This window comes from Arvicanthis niloticus, chromosome 9 (assembly GCF_011762505.2).
Source record: "Arvicanthis niloticus isolate mArvNil1 chromosome 9, mArvNil1.pat.X, whole genome shotgun sequence".
NCBI classification, from domain to species: domain Eukaryota; kingdom Metazoa; phylum Chordata; class Mammalia; order Rodentia; family Muridae; genus Arvicanthis; species Arvicanthis niloticus.
This window is the reverse complement of record NC_047666.1, coordinates 71688331-71703475: the sequence shown is the minus strand read 5'-3', so window position 1 is coordinate 71703475 and position 15145 is coordinate 71688331. Positions and strand designations below refer to the sequence as shown.

Sequence of the window (15145 nt, the reverse complement as noted above, 5' to 3'; positions counted from 1 at the left end):
ATGTTCCTAATGCTCTGAGAAGAAATGGACAGGGAAGAGAAATGCCAGAAGAGTTTAATTTATTTATTTTTTATGTTTTATTTTTATTTTATTTTTGAGACAGGGTGCCACCTTTTTCAGACAATGTTCTTAAATTTGTGAGCCCCCTACCTCAGTCTCATGTTCCAGGATTATAGGTGAGCACCACCACATCCAGCTTCACAAGAGGAGGCTTTGTAGCAAGTTATTCCCGACTGATGGCCCTGTTTCCTTTCCAGATTAGAACCCACAGGAGCCGAGGACATCTGAGCCTCAGCCTCACATATCCTCACTCTTTCAGCACCGCGGCTGCCAAAGCAAGTAAGGAAAGAAAAAATTTTTCTCATGCAGCCTAGGGTGGCCCCAAACTTGACATATAGTAAAGACTGGCCTGGAATTCCTGACTCTCCTCTAAGGCTGCCTCTACCTCCCAAAGGCTGGGAATATAAATATAAATATAAATATAAATATAAATATAAATATAAATATAAATATAAATAAATAAATATGCAAACCCACACCTGGTGGAAGGGAAGGTCTTTAATGAAGAGGATAAATGGATGAGATGTTAAAATTGAAGTTTTCATAGACATGTTCAGGGGATATACAGATACTCATATTGGGGGAGATACTTGTTGTTATGGTAAAATACAGTCATTTGTTATTTTAGGCCTTTGTAAGTGTACAGTTCAGTGGTAAGGACATTTCTGATGACTCCAGGTCTGTCCTTGTGCTGATGTCCCATTCTCTTATAGGAGTAAGTTCCAGATTCTTCTGTAGGGCCCATCCGAGAAGCTGGGTTTGGCTCCTCTAGGAAATACCCTAGATTACCAGAAACACAGGAAGCTCTGTGGTCACCGCTCTCCCTGCTGTCATTTAGCACAGCGTCTCTTTCGCTTTTGTCTATTTGGCTCTGACCACTTGTCTCTATTTTTGTGTGCTGACTTTTGGCTCATTCCAACCTTTTTTTTTTTAAACCTTTAGACAGGATCTCCTTTCACTCACGTTGGCCTCAGACGTTGGCTATGTAGAAAGTTCTGACCTTGAGGGGGTTTTGTAAAGGTTTTAAAACCTTTTTATTTTCTGTTCATGGATGTTTTGCCTTCATGTATGTCTGTGCACCATGTGTGTTCAGTGCCCTAGGATGAAAGAAAAGGACATTAGTTAGGTTCCCTGGAACTGGAGTTACAGGTGATTGTCAGCAGCTGTGGGGTGCTGGTGAGAATGGAACCCAGGTCCTCTGGAAGAACAGCTAAGCCATCTCTTCAGCCCTGACACTGAGTTCTTGATTATTCAGGTTCTACCTCCCCAGCTCTTGGATTATAGGCATTAGCCAACATGGCCTGTTTATGGCAGGGACTGAACCCTGGGCTTAGTGTATGCTATGCAAACACTCTCCAAAATGAGCTGCAGCCCCGGGCTGTCATTGTAACCTTTACTCCTTCACTGCTCCTTTACTGGCTGTTGGATAACTTTTTTTGGTCAACTGTGATCAAACCTCTGCTGTTTAGTGTTTGCTCTTTACCTGAGCTCCAAACCAAACCTGCATTCCTAGACCACTAGCCCTTTAGGTCATTGTTTTATAAAACAAATAATATGTTCAAAAACATTTTTTTTTTTTTGGTCACAAACCAGATCTTTGTATGATGTCTTTGTCCCTGTCAGTACCCCACTGAATTATTTAGACTCAAATCCTTTGATCTCTTGTTGCTCTTAGCCAATCAGCCCCAGAGACAATCAGATTTTCCTTCATATTTTAATCTTGTTTGTCTTTCCATCGCCCTCGCCTACTTCTATGTACTTACCATCTACGACGTCATCTACTGTCTACCCTTCCCGAGTCCATTTCCTGTGACCAGCTGAAGCTAGACCTAGACTTATCCTCATTAATCTCATTATGCCTGTTCAAATCTTCATCCCTGTCCCTGTCAAGGCTTTTTGCTCTTCTTAGGCTGTCAACATTTTCCACAATTTGATCCTATCTGGACAATATCTCTGCCAGGTGGCTATATCGTAATGGAAAGTTGAATGGCTTTGGAATAGAGCTGCTTTCAAATTGTAGCTTTGTATTCAATGGAATGAATTGAATTGATTTTGCAATTGGTTGACTCCTGGTGTCTTGGATCCTCATTTGCAAAACGAGGATAACAATGCCTATGTCATAGAGAACTTAATGAGGATTTAATTAGATAATCTGTGTGGAGGCAATTTAGCATTGTGCTCAGAACCCACGTTTGAAATGACTCACTTGGCTCACACCCAGACTTTTCCACTTACTAATTATGTGACCTAGAGCAAATTCTTTGACCTCTCTGGACTTTTGTCTTTTTCCTTTGTAAAGTGGGGATTCTAACAGTGCTAACACTCAAGTCTGCAATAAGGATAAGATGATTTATACATGCAGAGTGCTTAACATAGTACCTGGCACACTGTACATTTTAGCAGGTCAAGCTATTGATACTTTGTGGCAAGAAACCCAGCCTAATGTTTGGCATATAATCAGCACTTAGATGTTTACTGAGTTTGTTAATAAATTAATTTTTTCTGATACAAGGTCTCACGTAGTCCATCCTGGTCTCAAACTCCCTGTGTAGCTGACTGAAGTTGAACTTCCAGTCCTCCTTCCTCCACCTTCCAGTTGCTAGGGTTACAGGCAAGAACACACCATGCTTGGTGCAAGTGGAACTTGGAGAGGGAACCTCAGGCCTCATGAATGCTAAGCAAACACTACCTCCCTAGCCCTGCATTAATCTCAGTGATATGGTCTTCTTTCCTATGAATTCTTGCTAAGTACAGTCTCACACACCCTTCCCCAAGACAGGCTAACTACCTCCATTTTTCATGCACATATTTTCATTGTTTCTGCCCTTGGTTGTAGTTTCCTTCATTTTCAGAATACTCTCTCATTGCTGACTCTCGAAGTTCTGGTTTTGTAATGTCAATCCTAACCCTGGTCTCCAGGAAACATTCCCTCATCATTTCTGGGATCACCAAAGTTTCACTTTCCTGAACCAATTACCAGCCTCTTTTTCTTTTCTTTCCTGTTCTCTTGCCCCTCTTTCTCCTCCTTCTCCTCTCCTCATATTGACAGGGTTTTGCTATATAGCTCAGGCCTGGTTCAAACTTTCCATTCTCTGCCTCAGCCTCCTAAATGCTAGGAATGCAACATTAGCCACCATATTGGGCTCCAGTTACTCTTGCTTTAGATGGTAATATTCTGATGGAAACACTTAGCTACTGTTTCCTGTGTGTTGGTTTGTCTTCAAATAGGAAATATTCTTCAACCTAGTATTGTTTCAGATCACATACTAAACATATGGTAACTATTTAACTTATGTCGCATCATCTTTTGGGATAAGATTCCCATATTATATTTAGAATATCCATTTATCAAGGTTCTCTAGAATCACAGAATTTATAGAATATCTCTCTATATTAAGAAATTAAAACAATTTATAGTCTGCAGTCCAACTAACCCAATAATGGGCAGCTGTGAATGTTAAGTCCAAGAATCTAGTAGTTGCTCAGTCCCATGAGGGTTGGTGTTTCAGCTGGTCTTAGGTATAAGCTGGAATCCTGAAGAAGTAGGTTCCAACACATGTGCTGGCAAGTTAAGCACAAGCAGACGAAGAACAAACTCATCTTTTTTCCATTGTCATTCTGTTGGCCTCCAGCAGAAGGTATGGTCCAGATTAAAGGTGTATACCACCATGTGTGGACCTAAGCTTTTCTTGGCACGTGCTCTGTCCCAGGCTAGCCTTGAACTCTGAGATATGCTTTCTTCTGTCTCCTGAGATTAAAGACATGTACCACCTTGCCTGGGCCTAATATTTTCATGGCCACTATGCCTCAAGATCTGGATCACAGGTGTGTCCTCCATTTCTGGATTGCAGTTCATTACAAATGTAGTCAAGTTGACCATCAGGAATAGCCTCCACAGGGTAGGATTTGATACTTAGTTCTTTTTCAGGGAGGGGTCCAGAATTCTGTTGTAATTTTTCACATCTAGCATCTTATCAATGGATTGGTGTGTGTGAGATGTAGAATGTTTTGGCTAAGTAGTTCCTTCTGTATAAGACAAGGGCTGGAGCCTCTGGGTCAAAGGGCTGGAGAAGTGCTTAAGCTTCGGTGCCCTACAGGTGGAGGGCCAGAGACTGACCCTTGCTGATGCAGACAGGGAAGTGTCCCCCTTTAGACCTGGTTTTTGCCACAACAGGTTTTGCCTCTCACACTTTCTCAGGCTCCTTACACCTTTACACAACATTTGCCCTATTGAGAAACTGGTTCTGCATGAAACTTCCCATGGCTTGAAGCAAGTAACCATGACGGTGTTTGCATACCAGTGGGGTTTTACCCTCCCATAAGTGCCAATAAGGATGAAGTGGCATTTAGATGACGTGATATGAAGGATAGCACTGCAGCCTGCACAGCCCAGAATGTTTGAACTATGTGAAAGGTTCATACCAGGATTTCACAATACACAGAAGGCCAAGAAAGCTTAGCCTAGTACAAGGTGAACAGCACCCTGTCCCAGTTCTCATGGGGTTCTCAGCTTCCCTTCATCTCCCCTTCTCTGCACTCATGCAGTACCTGTGGTCTGGACCACGCAGTTCAGTTTTACATTATACCGTTCTTTTTTTCAAGGTAGCTGTGTTTCTCAGCTAGCTGTGATTTCCCTAAGAACACGCCTGGAAAAGCCTTAACTATAATTTAACTAGAGAACACAATAAAATATCAATATATGCTACTGGACTTGTAATAAACATTCATTTAAAAAAAGTCCACAAAAAAGAAGAATCAGAAGACTTTTAAAAAGTAGTGTATGTTCCCATATATGTGTGTTAGAGACAGGCTCTCTCTCTATAGCCCAGGCTGACCTGAAACTCACTATGTAGCCAAGGCTGGCCTGATTGAAGAGTAATGCTCTTGCTTCAGCCTCTTGAGTACTGGGATTACAGGCTTGAAGCACCCATCATTATTTTTAATGGGAATGAAAGCAGTAGTGTCCTTAGACACTGTACTGGTGCTTTCCTTGGTATGAGGAAAAGAGGTTCCATCCCACACCTGAGGCCCCTTCCATGTTTGCTGTTCCCTTTCCAACCACAAAGGCCATACAGTTAGAGCCTGAGGAGCTTCAGAGACTATTTAATTCAAGTCCCCCATTTTGTAGCTGGAAGCAAGTAAGAGCAGGGGTAGAGAAGGTGTGTATGGACTTCACTAGGATTGTGAGATAACTCTCATCTTCAGAGCCTCAACTCTTCCAGTTTACCGTGAGGATAATAAAGCTTACCCATGTGATCGCTGTGGGGATTAAATGATAGGCTCACAAATAGTGCTGGGCCATAGTGGATGCTTAATGTGTGTTGACCAGCTCTTCTTTTTCTGAGTGTCCTTCTCAAAAGCAGGAAACAATGTAGCATTGTCCTGCCCTGTTTTTCAAGTCAGTTCCCCCTTTGACCTCAAGCTAAGCCAGCCTCCCAGCTACTAGAAAATTGGGTCAAGCATTAACACATTATTTTCACTGGATATTTGTCTAAAATTATCTTGGGTGCATCTGTATAACTGAAACAAAAGAATTCAGAGGATAGGAGTACGGAATTCTAGAGAGAAATCAAAGGTCTCAAAGCCTGCCCTTTGCTAACTACAGGGTTTGTCCATGGCTTTTACCCCCTCTTTTTCTCCTTTTGGAAAAAAAAAAAAGCCCACCTCTGATATATTTATGCAATAGGCCTTGTAACCTGATATTTTTCACCTGTCTGAGGACAGACCCTGTTGTTCATTATCAGTCAACTGAAGCTGAAGTGAAAACACTGCTGTTGAGGTTTTGTTAAAAGAGTTGTGATGTAATGGTGATGACCATTGAGCACTCGTAGGGCTGTTTAGTCTCAGAAGCAACATCATCGTTAATAAAAGTGAGTGGCTAATGGTAAATCTTTCTTTCTCTCATTGGAAAAGCTTTAATGGGATAACTGTTTCTTTAGAAATTTGTAGTTAGTTAACATTCATTGTGTTTGGTTGCAAATATTTTAGTAAGAAGCAGAATCAGATTATACTAGGAAAAAAATCTTATGAAAGAGTATAAGATTTTTAAATTGGAATTGACTGTTCATCATTTAGTGAATGCAAGGCAGAGAGACAAACCAGAGGCCAACTTTCCAGACAGTTTCTTTGTGGAGGATGTAGGAAGTAGAACACTGGCCTTCCAAAGTATTTATGTTCTAATCTTCAGGTGCTGGACTATGTTAGGTTACAAGGAAAGGAGATTTAAAGTTGCAAAGGGAACTACAATTTCTAATTGGTGGGGGGGATTGGTAAAATGCTTTGCTTTGCAAACACAAAGACCCAAGTTTGGATTCCTAATAGTGGTCCAAGCCAATGAGATGACTCAATGAAGAAAGCTCTTGGTGCAGAAGCTAGACAACCTGAATTCAATCCCTGGAACCTATGGTAATAAGAGAGAACTCACTTCTGGAAGCTAACCTTTGACCTCAACTTAATAATCATGTCATTGATGCATGAGTACCCACTTGCACATATGTGCACATAAACACAGCACACCAAACTAAACCAAAAATGCTGGTTCTATGCATCTGTGATTACAGTGCTGGTGAGGTGCTGACAGGCAGATTCCCTGAAGCTTCTTGAGCAGTTAGCTTAATTGAAGGGGTCAATTTTAGGTACAGTGAGAGATCCTCTCTTCCCAAACAGGGAAAGAGAATTGTGTGGAAGAATTGAGAAAGACATCCATTGTTGACTTCTTGCCTCCACAAACATATGAACACACATGCACACACTCACAAGAATAAGTAAACACACATGCACAGAGGTGGGACACTTGCACGAGCACGTGTGCGCACACACACACATACACACACAGAGAGAATATGCTAATTAGCAGAATAATTTTGATTTTCCAGGTAGAACAAAATAAGAGCCCTTCATACAGTGGTTCTTATCCTTCCTAACACTGCAACCCTTTAATACAGTTCCTCATGTTGTGGTGACCCCCAACCATAAAATTATTTTTGTTGCTACTTCATAACTGTAACTTTGCTACTGGTATGAATCCTAATAAAAATTGTCTGATATGCAGGATATCTGATATGTGAAAGGATCATTTAACCCGCCTGCCCCACGGGTCTCCATCCACAGGTTGAGAACCACTGCCTTCACAGAAGTAAGGCAAAACGAGAGAGAACCCTGGGACTGGGGTTATAGGCAGTGGTGAGCTGCCATGTGAGCGCTGTCCACTAAAAAAGCGGTAAGTACTGTTAACCATGGAATCATATCTCTTGCCCTAAGTTTTAGTCTTAATTTGTCATCTAGTCTCAACATCTATAAAAGTGACAGGTAATACTGAATAAGAATCAAGGGGTTTGCAGTCCTGCTCTTTGGCTCAGCGTTCTCCATGTTGTCTGTCTGATCTTCCCACATGGCTGACAACATTTCTCAATGAGGAATTTGGGGCCTGTGAAAAGTGCTGAGGTTGAGGGCTTTCATTACTCATCTTCACCACCTTCTGTGGTGGGTGTCATCAGTCCTCCCAGTTCTCCCTCCACAGTGTGTCTTGGGTTTCTCCCTTTCTTTCCATGGTCACTGCCACTGTGTCAGTCTTGTTTCTTTTTGATTTAGGCCTGAGTTGTTGCCATGGCCCAACATGGTGTCCCTTGCTTCATAATTCCCTTCCTTAGTTTCTCTAATGTGCTCTGGTCAGACTGAGGTAGCTCAGATTCTACTTTTATCTCAGGCATCTCGACATTCACACTTTTAAGATGGAGAAAAGATACTCAAATGTCCCTGAAATCATCTTTGGGTAGTGTGGCAATGGCACTATTTTCTATAGAAATTAAATAACATATTAAAAGGAAAAGGAGAAAAACGTTACAATGCACATTGAAATGACAGGACAAGGTGTGTAATAAGGATAAGGAACTATGAGTAGTACATGAATTTGTGGTTCAAACTGACTTCGTCTCCATCTTGAGAAGCTAATATTAGTAATAAGACCATCTCAAATGAACAAGTCCACGTTTGGAGACAAAGTTTTGTATGAAAGGTAAGTTACTTGAGGTTGAAGAGATGGCTCAGCCATTGAGAGCACTGTTGCTCTAGCAGAGGATGTGGATTGGATCCCCAGCATCCACAAGGAAGCTCACAAACATCTGTAACTCCAGTTCCAGACTCCAATGCCCTCTTCTGACCTCTGATCACACCAGTCTTGCATATGGTACACATATGCACATGAGGCAAGCACTCATAAAAGACACATTACGTAGTATTTTCCACATATTTGTAAACTTTATTGTGACTTTTATAATAAATGACTATATTAAAATAATTTTAAAAGGAAAAGCAAGACACCATGAAAGGAAATGCTAACAATGTGGGGTGTAGGATGGCTACAGCAGTCATTTCCAGTGCCTACACTTAGCAAGTCCTGACACTGGAAACCTTTACTGTTTATAATTTGTCAACTATGCCTCAGTAAAGTAGAAGACGGGGATAGACAACATACCACTAAAAGATGTAACAACAAAAACGTTTTCTCCTTTTTCCTCAGTAACCATTGGATGAGGTGGTCCTTTCCCACGTCTTTGAGACAGAGTCTTGATATGTAGCTCAGGCTGGCCTCAGCCTACTGAGGGCTGAGCTTATGGGTAAAGTATACCAGACCAGGTAAAAAAGATTTTTACTTTCTTCTTTATAATGTGTATAACCTAACTTTCTATACTACACATGTACAGTTTTATAATTTAAAACATATAGTTTTATGATAAGAATAAAATTCCCATCATTTGCCATTACTTACAACATGTAAATTCTTTGGCTGGGTCCTAATGTAATCTAGCTCTGTTTCCCAGACTTACACTATTGCAGTCAAATGCTATTTCGACACATGTTCCTTCTGTTTCTCCAGCTGTACTTATTTTTTCTTCCTGGAAAGAGCTTCCTCATTCTCTGTACCCCAGTTCAGTCTGTGGTCACCATCTAGGTCGGATCCATGTGAGGGTTTCCTAAGAAGGAAGGAGTAGGATGTAGTAGTGACTCTGTTGCCGCTCAGGCACTTGGTGCTTTCCTTGGTAAGGGTTTAAATCTCACAGTAACTCAGAGAGCTTGGTGTCAACTACCTTCTACATGTTCCCCATGTCCTCCTGGACTTGGAAGCTGGCTAGTTCCAGTCCAGCTCTTTTGCAGTTTGTATTTTCGTCACAAGCTCCACAGAAGTGTATTCTCAGAGAAGCAGTACTGCTTCAGTGTTATTTGGAACTCATATTCTGTATTTTATCTTCTAAGCAAATTGGTCTCATGGGGAAACGTGAGTTCAGTTTCATCTTCTTATTACCACTTATGTGTCCTTGCAAAGCTCCTTGACTTTTCCCAGTCTCTGTTTCTTTCAATGTAAACTCATAAAAATAAGCTGTGTATGGTGACACAGATCTGTAATCCCAGTATTTGGGAAAGCAGAGGTAGGGTGACTACAAGTTTTAAGGCCAGCCTGGGTTACATGGGTCTGAGAATAACCTGGGCTACAAAGCCAGAATCCCCTTTATAAAGGCTGTTATGAGGGTTAAAAATCCAGTATATGTGGTGTTACACACATTCCAGTAGTTGGGAAGTGAGACCATAAAAACATGAAAAAAACTATTTTCAGCACTTTAATATATATAAATAAATTTATATGTATTTATATATAAAATAAACACATATTTAATAAATAATTACACATACACAGAGACACACACACATAGATACACATTTTTACTATTTTATTTTACTTGCCAGAAATGCTCTTGGCAAGAACCCCAAATTTGGATTCTACATAATCCTGAAAATAATGCTTTGGAGGCCAGTCATGGTAGTCATGCCTATAATTCCAGCAATTTGGAGACTGAGATAGCAGGATTAATGAAATTCCAGGCCAGCCTGGGCTACATAGTAAGATTCTGTGGCAAAACATGAAACAAACAAACAAAAGCCAAGCATGTATAGTTAGACTCAAGTCAGGTAAAGGTGTGTGCTGCTAAGTCTTACGACCTGAGTTTGACCAATAGGCCTCACATTGTCAACAGTAAGTCATCTGGCAAGTTGTTCTCTGACCTTTACAAGTATTCCATGGTTCACCCCTATTATGTAAATAAATAAATATAAAAACAGACAAACATACATACAAAACATACACAGAATACTAACAGGAACAAGATGAACCTGAGATGCTGTCAGACCATTATGACTTTTTAGGGTTTAAATGTTCTACACTTATGCTTTACTGGATATTATCCTGTTTTTTTTTTTTTTTCTCAAGCTTTTTGAAAGAATGGTACCTCATCCTTTCCATTCTTTCTATTTCTAGCTCATTCAAATCTTGACACTATAAGACTGCTTTCTGTGAAATACCCTCTGCCAGTTTCTTGTTAAACCAAAGACAGAGTTGATAGTCCTTACAGAGGCCATCTTCATGAAGGGGTCAGTTGCACTTGGCTTTGTTTGTTGCTTCAGACAGTCTTCCTTTGTAGCATAAGTTGGCTTCTACCTTTTAATCTTCTTGTCACAGTCTCTTTTAAAGTGTCTTATTGTGTACGTGTGTGTGTGTGTGTGTGTGTGTGTGTGTGTGTGTGTGTGTGTGTGATGAGTATATGCACAGACATGCCTCACAACGGCTCTGGAGACTAGGAGTCCATTCCCTCCTTGTGTGTCCCTGGACAGAACTTAGGTCATCAGGCTTTTTACCTGGTGAGCTAACATGCTGGTCCAGCCAGCATCCCAAGTGCCAGAATTGTCTGGTTAGCTGTGTACCATCTTACCTGGCTAGACCAGAACATTGAAAAAAAAAAAAGTAACTTTTTTTTTCCTGAGATGGGGATCTCTTTATGAAGCTCTCAAAATCTTTTCTTGACTCTTTGAAAAACAGGTGCATGTTATAGCTTTCCATATTAATTCTAACTAAATATTTTGGTGCTCCTATTTTATGATAAGAACAACAGTAAACTGACAGGCACTGAAGTAAAAATGGTTTCTTTTCTGTTATCTGATTTCTAGATCTTGAAGCCCTTGTTTTTCTGGTACAGTGAGAGTATGAGTTCTTTGTTGGGCTTTAGGGAATCTAGCACTAACTTAGTCCTGTATGTGTGGGTATTGTTTTAGTTTAAGATTTTTTTTAAGACTTTTTTTGTTGTTGTTAGTTCTTTCTGGGATTTTGCCAGGCATTGTTTTAATTTTGAAGGCTGCTTTGGAGAAGAATTGGAGGGCAGAAGATGTGGAGAATTGCTACACTTCTTAAATATTACTATATTGGTTCTTCCAGTCCCTGAAAATGGCAAATCACTCTAATCAGGTCTTCAGTAAATATTTTTCATGAGGATCTTATAAACCTGAGCCTATATCTAATACATATTTTTTTCATGTTCTGTTAACTTATGTTTTAAAAGTTTATATTCTTTGTTGTTGCCCATGACTGTAATTCTAGACCCCTGGAGCCTAAGGAGTTCAAGGTCATCCTCAATTTGACCTTGGTCTTTGGTACTTGAGACTCTTATTTCAACACAACAACCAAGAGGTATCAGTGTGTATGCAAGTGTTCGGGAGGGAGGAGAAATGGAAAAATGTACTCTTCAGTAAAGTAAGTTTGCTAAATGGTTTTTCTTTACCCCACTGGTCTAGTGTTTACCCTACCACTCAAGTGCCTGTATTATGTGCCTCTGAATATCTTTAATTTGACTTCATATCTAATTGCTAAAAACCAAGCCTCTTACTATGGGGAGGGTCTACTCCTTTGTCACCTGAACACACCTTATTCATTTAATTTCCATGTCTCTGCCTATGCCATCCCCACCCCCTGTCCTTTCATACCTATAATCCAGTGCTCAGGAAGCTGAGGCAGGAGGTTTGCTATGAGTCCGAGACCATAGCAGAGACTGGGCTGTATAGTGAGTTCCAGGCCAGCCTGGGCTACAGAGGGAGAACCTATCTTAAAAAATAGCCTTTTTACTGAGTTTTTTTTTTTTTTTATTATTACAAACTAAACCTTAATTATTCTCTAAGGAGGTTAGAACTAGTCCTGAGAGGCCTTCTCTTAAAAAACAAACCACAGCCGGGCATGGTGGTGTACCCCTTTAATCCTAACACTTGGGAGACAGAGCCAAGATGTCTGGGAGTTCAAGGCCAGCCTGATCTATATATTGAATTCTAGGATATCTATAGTTACATAGTGAGACCTTGTCTCACCCTCCTCACCCTCAAACTGCTCTTTTATCTCTCATCTTTTTCCCTGTAAACTCATGATGATGATGATGATAATTGAAGACTAGGTATCAAAATGTTGGCATGGCTGGCCTGGAACCCCATATGTAGACTAGGCTGGACTTGAACTTACAGAGATCTTCTGGCCTTTTCCACCCGAATGCTGAGATTAAACACCTGCACTATTATGCCAGCTTTATTTTTAATTTTTTATTCTCATTATGTAGTCTAGGCTGCCTCCACCTTCTGACCTTTAAACTCTTTTAACCCTATTGAATGCTACTCAGTCATTAATGCAGTCATCTTATTTTCTTAGACCATGTCCAGAGAAGATGCTCTCATAGTGCCACACACAGGGAAGACACTACAGTTTAATTGTCTAAATAAAGGAAGAGGCAATTACAGCAGAGCTGTTGGAGTTCAAGTCCTTTATCTTGGCGAGAGTCATGCTCTGCACATCTACTGCAAGGTCTCTCTAGCCCCTTCTTCAATAAATCCCAGCACCTCTCCCCAGCAAGGCTGAAGATTCAGATCCTTTTCCAGGACTCTCCTCTCAACTTCCAAAAGCAGGCTTCTAGGTGCTTGTCAGCTCAGGGACGCTGCAGTACCACGGCCTGCCACGAGAGGACAGGGAGCCGCCGGACACTCCCCCTCCACTCATATCTGCAAGAGGTCAAAGGCACCCCCTCCTCTAAGATGGGTCTGCATCTGCACGTGCAGCTTGACGTCTTCTGCGGTTCCCACCTCCAAATGGGTTCCTTTTTCCACTCTGAAAGATGTACCCGGAGGCATATTCCATAATGGTTACTTTAGATGATTAATGATTGCCAGTCTTAACGACATGCACCTTTGTTGCAGGGTTTAAAGGTAGGAGCGTACTAACAGAAATACCATCTTTCTAACCTATTCCAAACGTGCTCCTTAGTTCTTCTGCCACCTAGGCGGTGTCCACATCGATTTACCTCAACATACTGCCTTGAAGGGCCAGAATCCTTACTTCAGTACCCTGCCGATGACCCAGGACTCTGGCTCTTGGGCCAGTCCACTCAAAGTGTGCTTTTCTGTCATTCATCTCATCTTTTGTTATGTGATATCCACGTGAGTCCTTTTTAGTAGAAGCAGCTTCATGCTCAAATGCTCAAAGAACACTGGAATAAAGCTTCGATTGTCCTATTCAGTTGCTGAGACTGGTTGTCACCACCTCAGGTCTCTCGTTTTTTCAAAGTATGTAGTGTCTCAAAACAAAGCTACTTTGAAAAGAGGGGAGAAAAAACAAACAAACAAACACCCAAACCCATGAAAGACTTGGAGTTAAATCAAGTAGGTCTCGCATCTCTTTGAGAGGAAGTGAACTCCGTTTTGACTTAAAGATGATGCTGTCGTACTGATGTAGCAAATACTTATGTATAAGGGTGTTGTGCCTTCACGTTTTGTGTGCACCCCATGTGTGCTTTGTGCCCATGGAGGTCAGCAGAGGGCAACAGATGCCTGGAACTGGAGTTACAGATGGTTGTGAGCTGCCATGTGGGTACTGGGAATCGAGCAGTCAGTGCTCTTAACCGCTCCAAAACCTCTTAAAGTTTTATTACATTTTTGTTTGTGTGTGTAGCAGGGTGGGGGACAGCATGTGGACTGAGGACAACTTTCAAAGGCGGTTCTCTCCACCGCAAGAACCCTTTACTTGTTGAGCCATGTCGAGGGCACGCAGAAAAAAATTTTTTAAAAAAAATAATTCTTGGCTGCGTTGGCCATAAAACGGGGCATTCGTGTAGGGTCTTTCAAGGATGAAGACGTAGGTGAATGTCTGACAACACCGGTGCAACTTTCTTTAAAGTACCTGTAACTTCCCACTCAAAAGAAAAGCCCGGGATTTGGGATTCCGGAACCTTCTTACAAAGTGACTGCTGCAGAGTCAGATCATCTTGTTTTCGTTTCCCGAGCGTGGGGGTTTAGAGGAGTCTCCTCCGTCTGGGCAGAGACCCCAGCGCGGGCCGGCGGCGGCGGGGCTACAGACCGGGGCTCCAGGGCCGCGAACCCGGAGCGACGAGGCGCGCGGGCGCAGCAAGCAGCGGACCGGCGGCGGCCTGCGCGCGGCGCCCGGCTCTTCTCCCCCCGCAGCGGCGGAGGAGCCGGCCGGAGAGCCGCTCGGCCGGCCGGGAGCGCGACCCGAGCCCGCCTCCCGGAGCCTCCGGAGCCTCCGGCTCGCGGGGACGAGCGCCGAGGGGCGGGCGACGCGCGGCCCCGCCCGGCGCCCCCGCCCCCCGCCCTGCCCTCTGCTGTCTCCTCCTTTCCCCCCCGGGCTCCGCTGAGTTCATTCACTGGGATTGGTTTCAAGTGACGCCATCTCTTTATTTTTAAACCGATGACCTCATCCGCGCTTGAAGTTTCCTGACCAGCGACTCTTTCTCTCTCCCCAACCCCCACCCAACCCCCCCTGGTCCCCTCCTGCGGGCATCACCGTTTGGGGGGGCTCGCATCCCATTTCCAACCACTTACCCTCCCCCTCTCCGCTTTTCCCGCGCGGACCCCCAACTTTACCTCAACTTCTTCATCCCTGTCGACATTTTTTTTTTTCCCCCCTTTCGGGGGGCGGTGGAAGAGAAAGTGAAGAAAAGTTGCAAACGCCCGGGCTCTGGCTAAGCTCTCCGCCCACCCCTCAGAGGAGAAGCCCCGGCGGCGAGGAGGACGCGCTGGGCGACGCGGTGACAACGCTCGCTCCCCTCAGAGCGAGCGTGGAGCCGGCGGCCCCTCAAGTAAGTGTTCGCGGCGGGCCGCGGGCCGGCTGGGAGGCGCGTCCGCACCTCGTGCCGGCCGCCGCGCGCTCTCCCCGGGGGCCGGCGGGCCGCGGAGGGCCGGAGCGGCCGCGGCGTCGGCGTCGGCGGCAGGGGGG

General features: G+C 43.1%; 1 protein-coding gene and 1 long non-coding RNA gene across 3 annotated transcripts in view; one reads left to right on the top strand and one right to left on the bottom strand.

The window, feature by feature from the left end:
* Positions 1-538: 538 nt before the first annotated feature.
* LOC143443566 (uncharacterized) lies at positions 539-14932 on the bottom strand. The gene is made up of 2 exons (XR_013112682.1): positions 14794-14932; positions 539-1157 (listed from the first exon to the last, which is right to left on the bottom strand). It is a non-coding gene; the product is annotated as an uncharacterized LOC143443566 (long non-coding RNA).
* Positions 14867-15145, top strand: part of Dusp16 (dual specificity phosphatase 16) — a 76644-nt gene continuing 76365 nt past the window's right edge. The window contains exon 1 of one of the 2 annotated variants that reach the window (XM_034511593.2): positions 14867-15008. The gene's annotated coding sequence lies outside the window, so the exon portion shown is untranslated. The remainder of the gene's footprint in view (positions 15009-15145) is intronic. The other variant, XM_076940674.1, reaches the window with a different exon arrangement.